The following is a 12,502-nucleotide window of genomic DNA, read 5'->3' as shown; positions in this document are numbered from 1 at the left end:
TCACTTCTTATTTTGAATGCTCTAAGATGCTTCACCTCTTAAGTAATCACCTTTCTCTCTCCAGAGAATTTGCAGTTCTCTAAATGTGGAAGAGAATGGCATTTAACAATATCTTTTGATGTAAAAATTGGGAAAGGGGGAGGAGTTATTCTTAAAGTAAAAATTCCTTTTTTTCCTTGTATTTTTAATGGTATAGGGCCCTAGTAAAATCTGAAAGCGAAGGACTGAGTGTGGTAGGGATAAGAGAAGAACAGGGGAGGGGTGGGTGGAGTAAAAAGAAGAAAGGGGGTAGGAAAAGGGCAAGACTGAAGTCCCTGGTTCTTGTTACAAAAAGTATAAAACAGTGATTGCCATGGCCACTGGAGCTGTAAGGTGAAACTCCTGGGAGATTAGGGGAACAATGATTATTTTATTTATTTTTGCTTTGGAAATATAGAATATATAAACAAAGGCTATGCACCTGGACTATAATGAAACGTTTTGTTGTGCCAACAGTGAAAAGTAGCTCAGATTTCTGGAAACTTAGGAGGGCCTGATCTGAGTTGCTGATCTAACTCTAGTAGAGGAGCTTGTAAAACTAGTGAACTCAAAAGATAGAATTGTGGTCTTTGAAGCTTGTCTCTGGCTCCCTCACGTTTCTATACCTGTGCTTCCCGCTTCTGTTTCCCTCCTTCCCTTCCTCTGGCCATTCCTTTTACTGTACTGACAGCCTTCTATATGTCAAGCATTATAATAGTCTTTTGGGGGATTCAAAGATGAGAAAACACAGTGCTTTCCATCCAGAACCATGAAGTCTAGTGGCGAGACAGATGATAAATGTCACAGTGGAAGTATGGTTCAGTGTAATGCTAGCATGTAGGAAGAAAAATCTAAGTCCACCTGGAGGAAGAATAAGAGAGGCTTCAAGGAGCGTGAGAAGAGCGCACTAAATCATGCACTTCTATCATTCTTCCTTCAAGCTGAGTCTTGAAGTAAGAATAGATGCTTTCCAGACAGATAAGGGACAAGAAATAGAAAACAGGCAGAGAGAAAAATATGTGCAAATGCATAGAAAAGTAAGAACACATGACGGGGGAACTATAATTAGTTCAGTTTTGCTGGACCATAGGTGATGGGAATAGCAGAATATGGGTTAAACATGCAGGACCCAGGTTATGAAGGATACTGAAGTGCCGCAATCACAGGTTTGGATACCACCTTCTGGATCATGATTGTCCATTCGAGAATTTTGAACAAGGAAGTGACAACATCAGACCAGATCAGATTCACATGGAGACTGGAGCAGATGGTGACTAGAATCAAGGAGACCAAAAACCCAAGATGTTATTTCAACAATCTAGGCCAGAGAGGCTGAGGACTTAAATTAGAGTAGCATCAGAGAAATGGATAATAGAGACAGGATATATGAGATATTCAGGAATTAGATGTTTGGGGACCTGCTGACTGATTATATGCTTAATGCTTCAGCAAAAGTACTCCTGTTTTTTAAGATTTCATATTATGATTTATATGCATATGCTCATGATTTAGTGCAGGAGATAAAAAAACACTATATTTCCTGAAGAAAGGTGTATAATACAGGGAATTCGGTGCTTGCAAAAGGTCGAAGAGCTGAAATAAGCAGAAACTAGGAGATTGCTGCAGGAACCTCCTAGACCTACACCACTAGAGCTACTATCCAGAGGGCAGGAAACTGCTTCTATCACTGCAGATGCCTCCAACATACAAACTGGGGGGCTAAAGTGTGGAACATGGAGTTCAGCTGATGAAAGCACACCTGTTGGACTATATTTGCCCATCAACATTGTAACAAAAATTTAGCTTTAGCTTCCCTTTGCCTTCTGAGCCTAGATGACTATCTCACTGGCAAAACTAATTGCATCCAAGCCCTAACTGTAACAGAGTCTTAGAAATGTGGTTTTTAGCTTTCCAATTCTTGTAATACATGTATTAAATGAAAGCCAGTTCTGCCTTCTTATAAATTTAAGAAATATTCATACTATTATCTAATATTATAGTTAAAAACTCAGTTATTCATCTCTTTGTATATTTTCTGATAATTCTTGCAGGAATTTAGATCTCCTGTAAAATAAGCAAATAGGATTAATTAATTACTAATGTCCCTTCAACATTTTGTGAGTCTCTTAACTTCCTGCATATACCTCAGTCAAGCTTTTCAAATATAGAAAATATAATTTTCTGAAAGGGTTAGAAACTTTTCCATCAACATCATGGGGAGGAGGAGTGAAAGCATAAGGCGATAAAGGAGAAAAGCCTCATGCTTCCTTTCCAGGACCTCAGGCTTCCCCTAGCTGCAGACTCAGCTGGAGGTAATACCGAAAAGATTACAACTGAAAGGAAAGCCCAAGGTTTTGATTATCACATATGATGGGATCTATTTTCTGGATTGAGACTGTGTGTGTGATTTAATGAGATCACAGAAAGGCCTGTTACTCAAAAATGATCAGGAAAATCCGACCTTGTGGGTCTTCTGCCTCCCCCTGCATTCTCACAACTCGGCAGTGTCTTTAGAGCTATAAGAATGTGGTATCCCCAGGTACTTAATCAACTAAAAGTTGATTTGATAGGAGTTATTTGAGAGGCCAAAGTGAGCAAGACCATGAAACAAAGGGAGAACATTGTCCACAGTGTCTTGTTCTTCTTCCTCAGTGCCAGGAGCTCTCTACCGGTGAACCCCTTCTGGGCTGGTCCTGAGCACCATGGAGGACCCAGGAGGAAGAGACATGTTAAGGCCAGGAGAAAGGTGGTCATTTCCAGAGCTCCTCTACCTCCCCCTCGGCTGGGAGTTCTACCTCTCTGTGGTGTTTCCATGTCTCCTTGTACTTAAAGTTCCACGCTTTTCCCTTACAGCTCAGGGCTCTCTAGGCCATACCACCGAGGCTGGCAGCCCCCAATGGTTCACATTAGCCACTCCAAGAACAGGATTAAGAATAGGTTGAGATTAATGAACATCTTCAGAATGCTGACAAGAATTTGGAAAGTGCTTTTTCATGTATTTTCTTCCATTAACCTTGTAAGGCAGGGATTATTATTATCCTCAATATACTAATGAAAAACTGAACCGTTCAAATTTGCTAAACCAGCAAAAAATGATGACTTGATGCTATGTTTTTTCCAATACCCTATAAACGGGAATAGTGAGAAGACATACTTCAGAGAGTATGAAGAAGATATTCTTACTTTAGAGAGTATGGAACCTTCAGAGGGTTATTCAACAAGTATTAATTGAGCATTTACTGCATGCCAGGCATTGTTTGCAATATTAGAGATACAGTGGCAACAAAAAAGGACAGAGTACCATCCCCTAGGAAGCTAAGTTCTAGTACAGACTCTGGGACATGGTATATAAAATGCTTCAGGCTGTGCCTCACAGTCAGAAAATGATGGGGGAAATACCACTAAAAATAATCACTTTAGAATGTGCATTCACTGGGTGCCAGGCACTAAGCTAAGCACTTTAGATGCATTATGTTATTTGTTTTCAAAAGTACCTTATAAGGCAAATATTACTGTGGCCATTTTTCTGAAGAAAGACTGGGACTTAGCAGGTTAACCTGGCACAGTGATACAACTAACATGTGGCAGGCTATGAAGATGCGCTGCCTCCCCTTAAGAGAAAGAAAAGAAAAGGAAAATGAAATATTATGTACCAAATATTTAATAGGTATCAGTCACAGCATTAGGTCAGATAGATGGGAGGAAGACACATACATTGTTAACTATGCTACAGCTTTGACCATGATTCACATAGTAACAAAGCTTAAAAGGAGCTATTTAAACCTAGAAGAGTGAGAAATTTACTCTGTGGGAGGGGACTGGAGGAAGATTTGCAGTTGCATCAGTGTTTGAAAAAGGACTTGAAGAATGAAGAAAAATGTGTGGTTTGAAATGGGGGCAACGTGTTGTCAGCTACAGTGACCATGGGAGCAAGAGCACATACCCGAGAGTGCACACAGAGAGTTGGGCAGAGGGCAGAATGCAAACCATGAGGTGGGGTGTATGACAAAAACTGTACATATTTAAGGCACAAAACATGGTAGATATGTGTATGTGTATATATATATATCCCCATTGTGAAATGATAAGCTATTTAACGTATTCATCACCTACCATAGTTACCATTATTTTTGAGTGAGAACATTTAAGATCTACTCTTTTAGCAAATTTGAAGCGTACAATACAGTATTTTAACCATAGTCACCATATTGTATATTACATCTGCAGAACTTATTCATCCTGCATGACTAAAACTTTGTACCATTTGACCATGATTACTCAATTTCCCCCACCCTCAAGCCGCTGGCAACCACCCTATTACTCTTTGCTTCTGTGAGTTTATCTTTTTTAGATTCTTCACGTAAGTGAGAATGATCAGTATTTGTCTTTCTGGGCTTGGGTTAATTTACATAGCAAAATATCTGTCAGGTTCATCCATATTGTTGCAACAGGATGTTTTCCATTTTCAAGCCTGAGTAATACTCCACTGAAGGTAAGCACCACATTTTCTTTATCCATTTGTTGATGAGCGCTTAGGTTGATTCTATATTTTGGTCATTGTGAATAATGTTGCAGTGAACATGGGAGTGCAGACATGTCTTTGACTTACTGATTTCATGTCCTGTGGATATATACCCAGAAGCAGGATTGCAGAATCATAGGTAGTTCTATTCTACTTTTTTGAGGAAACTTCATACTGTTCTCCATAATGGCTATTCTAATTTACATTCCCATGAACAGTGTTCAAGGATTCCCCTTACTCCACATCCTCACCAACACTTGTTATCTTTCATCTTTTTGATAATAGCCATCCTAATAGGTGTGAGGTGATATCTCATTGTTGTTTTGATTAGTGTTTTCCTGATGATTAATGACATTGAGCATTTTTTCATATGGCCATTTTTTTTGAGATCTTTATTCAGGTCCTTTACCCATTTTCAAATCAGGTTATTTGTTTTCTTGCTGTTGACATGTTTATGTTTCTTATATATTTCGATATTAACCCCTTATCACATGTATGGTTTGCAAATCTTTTCTGTCATTCTATAGGTTGTCTCTTCACTCTGTTGTTTCCTTTCCTGTACAGAAGCCTTTTATTTTGAAGCAATCACATTTGTCTCTTTTTGCTTTTGTTACCTATGGTTTTGGGGTTATATCTGAAAAAAATCATTGCCCAGACAAATCTCAAAAAGCTTTGTCTCCATGTTTTTTTCCAGTAGTTTTACAGTTTCCTGTTTTATATACATGTTATACTTACAGTTTAAGTCTTTAATATATTTTGAGTTAATTTTTGCATATTGTGTGAACTAAGGATCCAATTTCATTCTTTTGCATGTGGATACCCAGTTTTTTCCAACACCATTTATTGAAGAAACTATCCTTTTCTCATTGTGTGTCCTTGGCACTTTTGTCAAAGATTAGTTTGCTGTATAAGTGTGGGGTAATTACTTGGCTCTCTATACTGTTTCATTGGTCTGTGTCTGTTTTGGTGCCAGTATATTACTGTTTTGAATACTATAGCTTTGTAATATATTTTGAAATCAGGTAGTCTGATGTTTCCAGCTTTGTTCTTTTTGCTCAAGACTGCTTTGGCTATCTGGGATATTTTTGGTTCCATATACATTTTCGGAATGCTTTTTTCTATTTATGTGAAAAATGCCATTTATATTTTGAAAGGAATTGCATTAAATATGTAAATTGTTTTGGGTTATATGGACATTTTAACAATATTCTTTCAATTAATGAACGCAAAATATCTTTGCAGTCTTTAGTGTCTTCCTTAATTTCCTTAAGGATTATGGTTTTCAATGTCCAGATTTTTCACCATATTGGCTAATTGTATTCCTAAGTATTTTTTTCTTTTTGATGCTATTTTAAATGGAATTTCTTTCTTAATTTCTTTTTTGGATAGTTTGTTGTTGATGTATGGAAATGCAATCAATTTTTTTAGTGTTGATTTTGTATCCTGCAACTCTACTGAATGTGTTTATTAGTTATAAAAGTTTTTGGTGAAGTCTTTAGGGCTTTCTATATAAAATATGTCAGCTGCAAACAAAGACAATTTACTGTTTTCCTTTCTGATTTGATTTTTTTTTTTTTCTCACTTGATTGCTCTGGCTAGGACTTTCAGTTCTACACTGCATAGAAGGGGTAAGAGTTAGCTTTCTTGGTTTGTTTCTGATCTTAGAAGAAAAGCTTTCAGCTTTTTACCATTTTGCATGAAGTTAGCTGTAAGCTTATCATATATGGTCTTATTATATTGAGGTATATTCCTTGTATATGTAATTGTTGAGAGTTTTCATCTTGAAAGGATGCTGAATTGTCAAACACTTTCTCTGCATTGATTGAGATTATCTTTTTTGTCTTTCTTTTTTGTTAATTTGATGTATCACATTTACTGATTTGCATACGTTAAACCTTCCTTCTATCCCAAGGATGAATCGCATTTGGTCATAATGTATAATCATTATAATGTGTTGTAAACTCAGTTTGCTAGCATTTTGTTAAGGATTTTTGTATCTATGTTCATTAGGGATATTGGCCTAGAATTTTCTTTTCTTATAGTATCCTTGTCTGGTTTTGTTTTGAAGATAACACTGGCCTTATAAAATGAGTTTGATTTCCTCTGGTTCAATTTTTTGGAAGAGTTTAAGAAGGATTGATATTATTTATTTGAATGTTTTCTAGACTGTAGCTATGCAGTCATCTTTTCCTGGGCTTTTTTTTTCTTTATTTTCTTTATTTTTTTGAGACCGGATCTAGCTCTGTTGCCCAGGCTGCAGTGCAGTGGGGCTATCTCTGCTCACCACGACCTCCACGTCCCTGGCTCAAGCTATTCCTCCCACCTCAGCCTCCTAAGTAGCTGGGACTACTGGTGCACACCACCTCACCTGGCTAATTTTGTATTTTTTGTAGAGATGGTGTTTTACCATGTTTCTCAGGCTGGTCTCAAACTCCTGGGCTCAAGCAATCCACCTACCTCAGCCTCCCAAACTGCTGGGATTATAGGCATGAACCACCATACTCAGCCTGGTCCTGGGCTTTTCTTTATTGGAAGATTCGAAATTACTACTTAAATTTTTTTTGTTTATCTGTTCAGGTTTTTATTTCTTCTTGACTCAATTTTGGTTTGTTACATGTTTCTACTAATTCATATATTTCCTCTAGGTTATTCAATTTGTTGGTATATAATTGTTCATAATAGTCTCCTATGATCTTTTTTGTTTCTGAGGCATCCATTATAATGTCTCTTCTTTCATTTATTTAAAACTGTAGGCATTTATCTCTGTAAGCTTTGCTCTTAGAACTGCTTGTGCTGCATCCCTCAGTTTTGGTATTTTTTTTCTCTCAAGATATTTTAAAATGTTCTTTTTGATTTCTTCTTTGTCCCAGTGATTGCTCAGCAGAATATTATTTAATTTACATATATTTGTGAATTTTCCAAAGTTATTTCTGTCATCGACTTCTGATTTAATATCATTGTGGTCAGTAAAGATACTTGATATTATTTCAGTCTTCTTAAATTTGTTAAGACTTGTTTTGTGGCCTAACATATTCTCTATCCTGGAGAATAGTCTATGTGCACTTGAGACAAATGTGGGCTCATAGGTGGAAAGGATTAATCTCCAGATAAGATGTGGGACTTGAGACTCGGAACTTGGGACTTTTAAGTTCATACTAGAATGAGTTAAGACTTTGGGGGACTATTGGGTAGGGCTAATTTTGCAATGTGAGAAGGACATGAGATTTGGGGGCTGGGGTGGGGGAACGATGTAGTTTCGGTGTTTGTGCCCTCCAAATCTTATGTTGAAATGTAATCCCCAATATTGGAAGTGGGACCTGGTGGGAGATGCTTGGATCATGGGGTCATATTGCTCATGAATGGCTTATTGGCATCCCCTTGGTCATGAGTAATTTCTTGCTCTGGTAGTTCACTCAAGATCTGAGTGGCCACCTCCTCTCTTTCTCTCTTGATCCCTCTCTGGCTATGTAACATGCTTGCTTTTCTTCAGTTTCTGTCATAATTGCAAGTTTCCCAAGGCCTTTACCAAAGGCAGATGCTGGCACTATGCTTCCTATACAACCTGAAGAACTGTGTGTGAAAAATAAAACCTCTTTTCTTTATAAATCACCCAGCATCAGGTATTCCTTTATAGAAATGCAAGAACAGACTAACAACACACCATGTATAGTATTCTTGTTTGGCATTTTATTTTTCTTTCAGCATGTTGAGTTTATCATTCCATTTTTGCCTACAAAGTTTCTACTGGAAATCTACTGATTGTTTTATCAGTGTTCTCTTGTATGTGATGAATCACATTTTTATTGGTGCCTTTAAACTTGTCTGTCTTTGACTTTTGTTAATTTGATTATGTGTCACAGTGAAGATCTCTTTATGTTTAATCTAACTGAGTTCTTTGGGATTTATGGATCTGGATGTGTAGTTCCCTTTCTAGATTTGGAAAGTCTGCTGTCATTATTTCTTTATATAAGCTTTCTACCTCTATTTCTTTGTTCTTCGTGGGGTTCCCATAATGCATACATTGGTTCACTTGATGGTTTTCCACTTGTTTTGTAGACTTCCTTTACTATCTGTCATTCTTTTTTCTTTTTATTTCTCTCACTGGGTAATTTCAACTGATCTGTCTTAAAGTTTGCTGATTTATTTTTCTGCTTGATCAAGTCTGCTGTGGAAGTTCTCTATTGAATCTTTCAGTTCTGTAATTGTGTTTTTCAGCTTCAGATTTTTTTTGTGTGTGTATTTTTTGAATCGTTTTTATGTCTTTGTTAAACTCGTCATTTTGTTTGTGTATTTTCCCCCTGATTTCATTTAGTTGCCTATCTGTATTCTATTTTAGCTCACTGGAGTTCTTTAAGGCAATTACTTTACATTCTTTTTCAGGGAGTTTCTAGATCTTCATTTCTTTAGTGTTGGTTTACTGGTGCTTTATTCTGTTCCTTTGGTGGTGTCACATTTCCCAGATTATTTGTGATCTTGTGGTCTTGAACTGCTGTCTACAGATTTTAAAAAGTAGGGACCTCTTCTAGTTGTTAGAGACAGGTTTTGGCAGGGAGATCCCTTTACAGTCAGACTGGGCAGAGATTCTTGATAGTCTGACATGCAAGGTCTGTGACAGGTTTGCTACTGAAGTCCTCAGGTGAGTTGGCTTGGTGCCTAAGTTAGCAGGCGAGCAGGTCTGATGCCTAGGTTCACAGAGGTCAGCTTGATGCATAGGTCCATGGGAAAGACTTGGAGTCTGGGTCCGCCGGGCTTGGCCTGAAGCTGCAGCCATGTGGACAGTCCTGGTGCTTGCATTCACAGGGGCCAGCATGGCTCTGTGGTCAACTGGGGTGGGCTTGGTGACTGTCCATGGGGATGGGCTTGAAGCTTGTGTCTACAGGACCTATCCTGGCACTGGGGCAGTTCTTAGGCCCAAGTCCACAGGGGCTGGCCTGGTACTGGGGTGGGCCTAAAACCCGGGTTCTCAGTGGTCAGTCTGGTGTCTGGGGTCATGACGGCTGCTTACCTTAAATCACAATCAGGCCTGAAAAACTAGGTTCATAGGAGTTCTCCTGCAGCCTAGGACCATTAGATATGGCCTGACACCTGGAGCCTGGGTCTGTGAGGACTCACCTGGCCCTGGGGTTTAGTAGGGCAGGCCTGGTAATAGGATCCAGAGTAAAGTTGCATACTCATTTTCTTCTCCTTACTTAAAAGGAGGGCATCTGTCTCCAGACTGTGTTGCCTAGGCATAGGGGAGAGGTGATGCAGGTAGTGTGAAACTGTCTCTCCTATCCTCTTCTATGTGTTTTTTTCTTATTTCTGTGCTCCATTCAGGTGCTATAATCTCTCACCTGGATTCCTTTGGTCTTGTGCAGCTATTTTTGTTGTGGATGGTTATAAAATTGATATTACTGTGAGAGAATGAGCACTGAAAATTCCTGTTCCACCAGCTGACACTCTCTAGTGTTTTCTTATTAATAACACAGAAAAGTGATTAAATTTATCTGCCAGGGGATTTTAGGCTCTCTGGTACCCTGGGATTTGGAACAGACTTTATTTCTTACCACAGGAATGCTAAGAGCCATTTTTCCTTTGTTTTGAATATAATATGCTATGTTTATCTTTTCAGGCAAGTCTATGTCAAATACATTTTTTGGTCATTACTACTGGTTGCAAAACACATTCTCTACATTTGTTGTGTTATGGGAACCGCTTCAGGTTTGGATCCACTTAAATCTTTCTTTTGACATGGTCAAGGGGAGGAGTGAAGGAAGACAGTGAATTAGATGCTGAGAAGTTTTTCAAGTTTGAGATTAGGTTAATCACTATAAAAAGAATATATTTTATTTTATTTCCTCAAGTGGGCATTACTGTTTAATTGAAGCATTCCCATATTCAGAATCCCCTATTATCATTCAAGTCTGACTTCCTGGACTGACATTCAATTCAGTTACATTTATTCACTAAATAATTTAATCATTCATTTTCACACAAATACACACATACACATACGTATGTGATGTATTATACTCTAGGTCTAGTTCTAAGCACTGGGGATTCAGCAGTGAACAAGTTCAACAACTAGCTATTGAGAAGTCAGAGGCAATATGGAAATAAATGAAATACTGTTCTAGCATTCATTGATTTTTTTTCTAATATGTATGTATTTGTGTATGGAGAAAGATGACAACGAAAAGGGGAGAGATTAAGACAGCTATAGGGATAACTGTAGTACATGGCAAAATATAAGTGACCCCAAAAAGCATGTAAGTTGCTGTAGAGATTCTAGGGAGAGAGAAAAACACATATGTAGAGAGTAAATTAAGAAAGCCTCAAAGGACGAGGATTTAAACCCATTTGAGATGGGTTTAAAGAAGTCTTCCCGATTAAGTTACTTTCTCTCAACTTCAAACGTTCTTTTATGCTGTGCTTTATGTTGCTGGGGCTGGGACTCTGCAAACCTCATTCCTTTTCGCTCCTTCCTGGTTGCTTCCTGTTCATGTTAGTATTGTTGCAGAAAAAGGTCTTCACCTCTGCAGCCATGCTGGTGCTGTAGCTAGTTCCGATTTATAGTTGTTCTCAAACTCTTAGAACAAGTTTCTTCATGTGACTTCAGGGAGAGCAACACCAGCCAGCTGGCACCCTCTTTGGAGATGAGATTCCAGCTCTGCAAGTTCCTCCTAAGTCTCTAAGTTTTAATAATACCAACCTGTTTCTGTTTTCTCTTCAGGCATAGGAGAGGCAGCTCCTTCTGTAGAAACTATCTGTGTGATACTCTTAGTTCTCTTTTTGCCTTTAAGACTCTCTGATACCTTGCTAATGCTTTTAAATATTATATTTGTATTAGTCCATTTTCACATTGCTGATAAAGACATAGCAGAGACTGGGCCATTTACAAAACAAAGAGGTTTATTGGACTTACAGTTCCATGTGTCTGGGAAGGCCTCAAAATCATGGCAGAAGGTGAAAGGCACATCTCTCATGGCAGCAGACAAGAGAAGAGAGCTTGTGCAGGGAAGCTCCCCTCTTTAAAACCATCAGATCTCATGAGACTTATTCACTATCATGAGAACAGCACAGGAAAGACTTGCTTCCATGATTCAATTATCTCCCACTGGGTCTCGTCCACAACACGTGGGAATTCAAGATGAGATTTGGTTGGGGACACAGCAAAATGATATCAATATTCTCTTGTTAAAATTATTGAAAAGGTTTCTCTTTCCTGAAAGCATCCTAACTGATACAGAAGTTGGCGCCAGGAATGGTCCAAGAAAATGGGCACTTAAAAATAAGATACTGGGATTGGTTTGGTCATGTCCTTGGACTTGAATGCAGTGCTGAGCTCCTTAAAAATTGTGAATTGTGATACAGTAATCCATGCAAGCAATGGCATCACAATTAACCAGATTATCACCTGTCTTTGATTGTGAGGAAGTGCCTACTGAAGCAAGTCCATTGGTGGGGCAGTGACGGGGTAGGGCAGATGACAAGTGGCTGCTACATTTACCTGCATGATGACAGTAATGACCACAAGATCAAGGGTAGGGATGTAACTTCTGAGTGCACTGAAGCACTTAAGAAAGAAGATGACAGGCATAGGTTTTTCAACTCTTGGCTCAAGTCGTGCCAGACAGCCAGAGTGCTCCTGTGGTGGATTTAAAATAATCTTTTATTTGTTGCAACAAAGGTTCAACTTGTCTGAAAATCAGAATAAATTTTAATTTTGCAGGTTTCAGAATGACAACTTATGCTGAATACCCAGCCCCATCAAGTCTTTTAATGAAGCTGAGAATCTCAAACCTTTGAATCACTTTGAGCTTCTCTTTCTAGTGGAAGCAGCCCACCACCCCAAGTCTGAGGATGCTGAAAAATCCTATAATAACCTCATCAGTGGCAATTGCTTTGCGAAAGGATGGCTATTCTCAAGATGTACCCCAATCCAGTGTTTGCTGCCCTTAGATTCATGACTAGAGTTAGATC

Source organism: Macaca fascicularis, chromosome 1 (assembly GCF_037993035.2).
Source record: "Macaca fascicularis isolate 582-1 chromosome 1, T2T-MFA8v1.1".
NCBI classification, from domain to species: domain Eukaryota; kingdom Metazoa; phylum Chordata; class Mammalia; order Primates; family Cercopithecidae; genus Macaca; species Macaca fascicularis.
The sequence above is the reverse complement of the archived record's forward strand: the minus strand, read 5'-3'. Positions refer to the sequence as shown.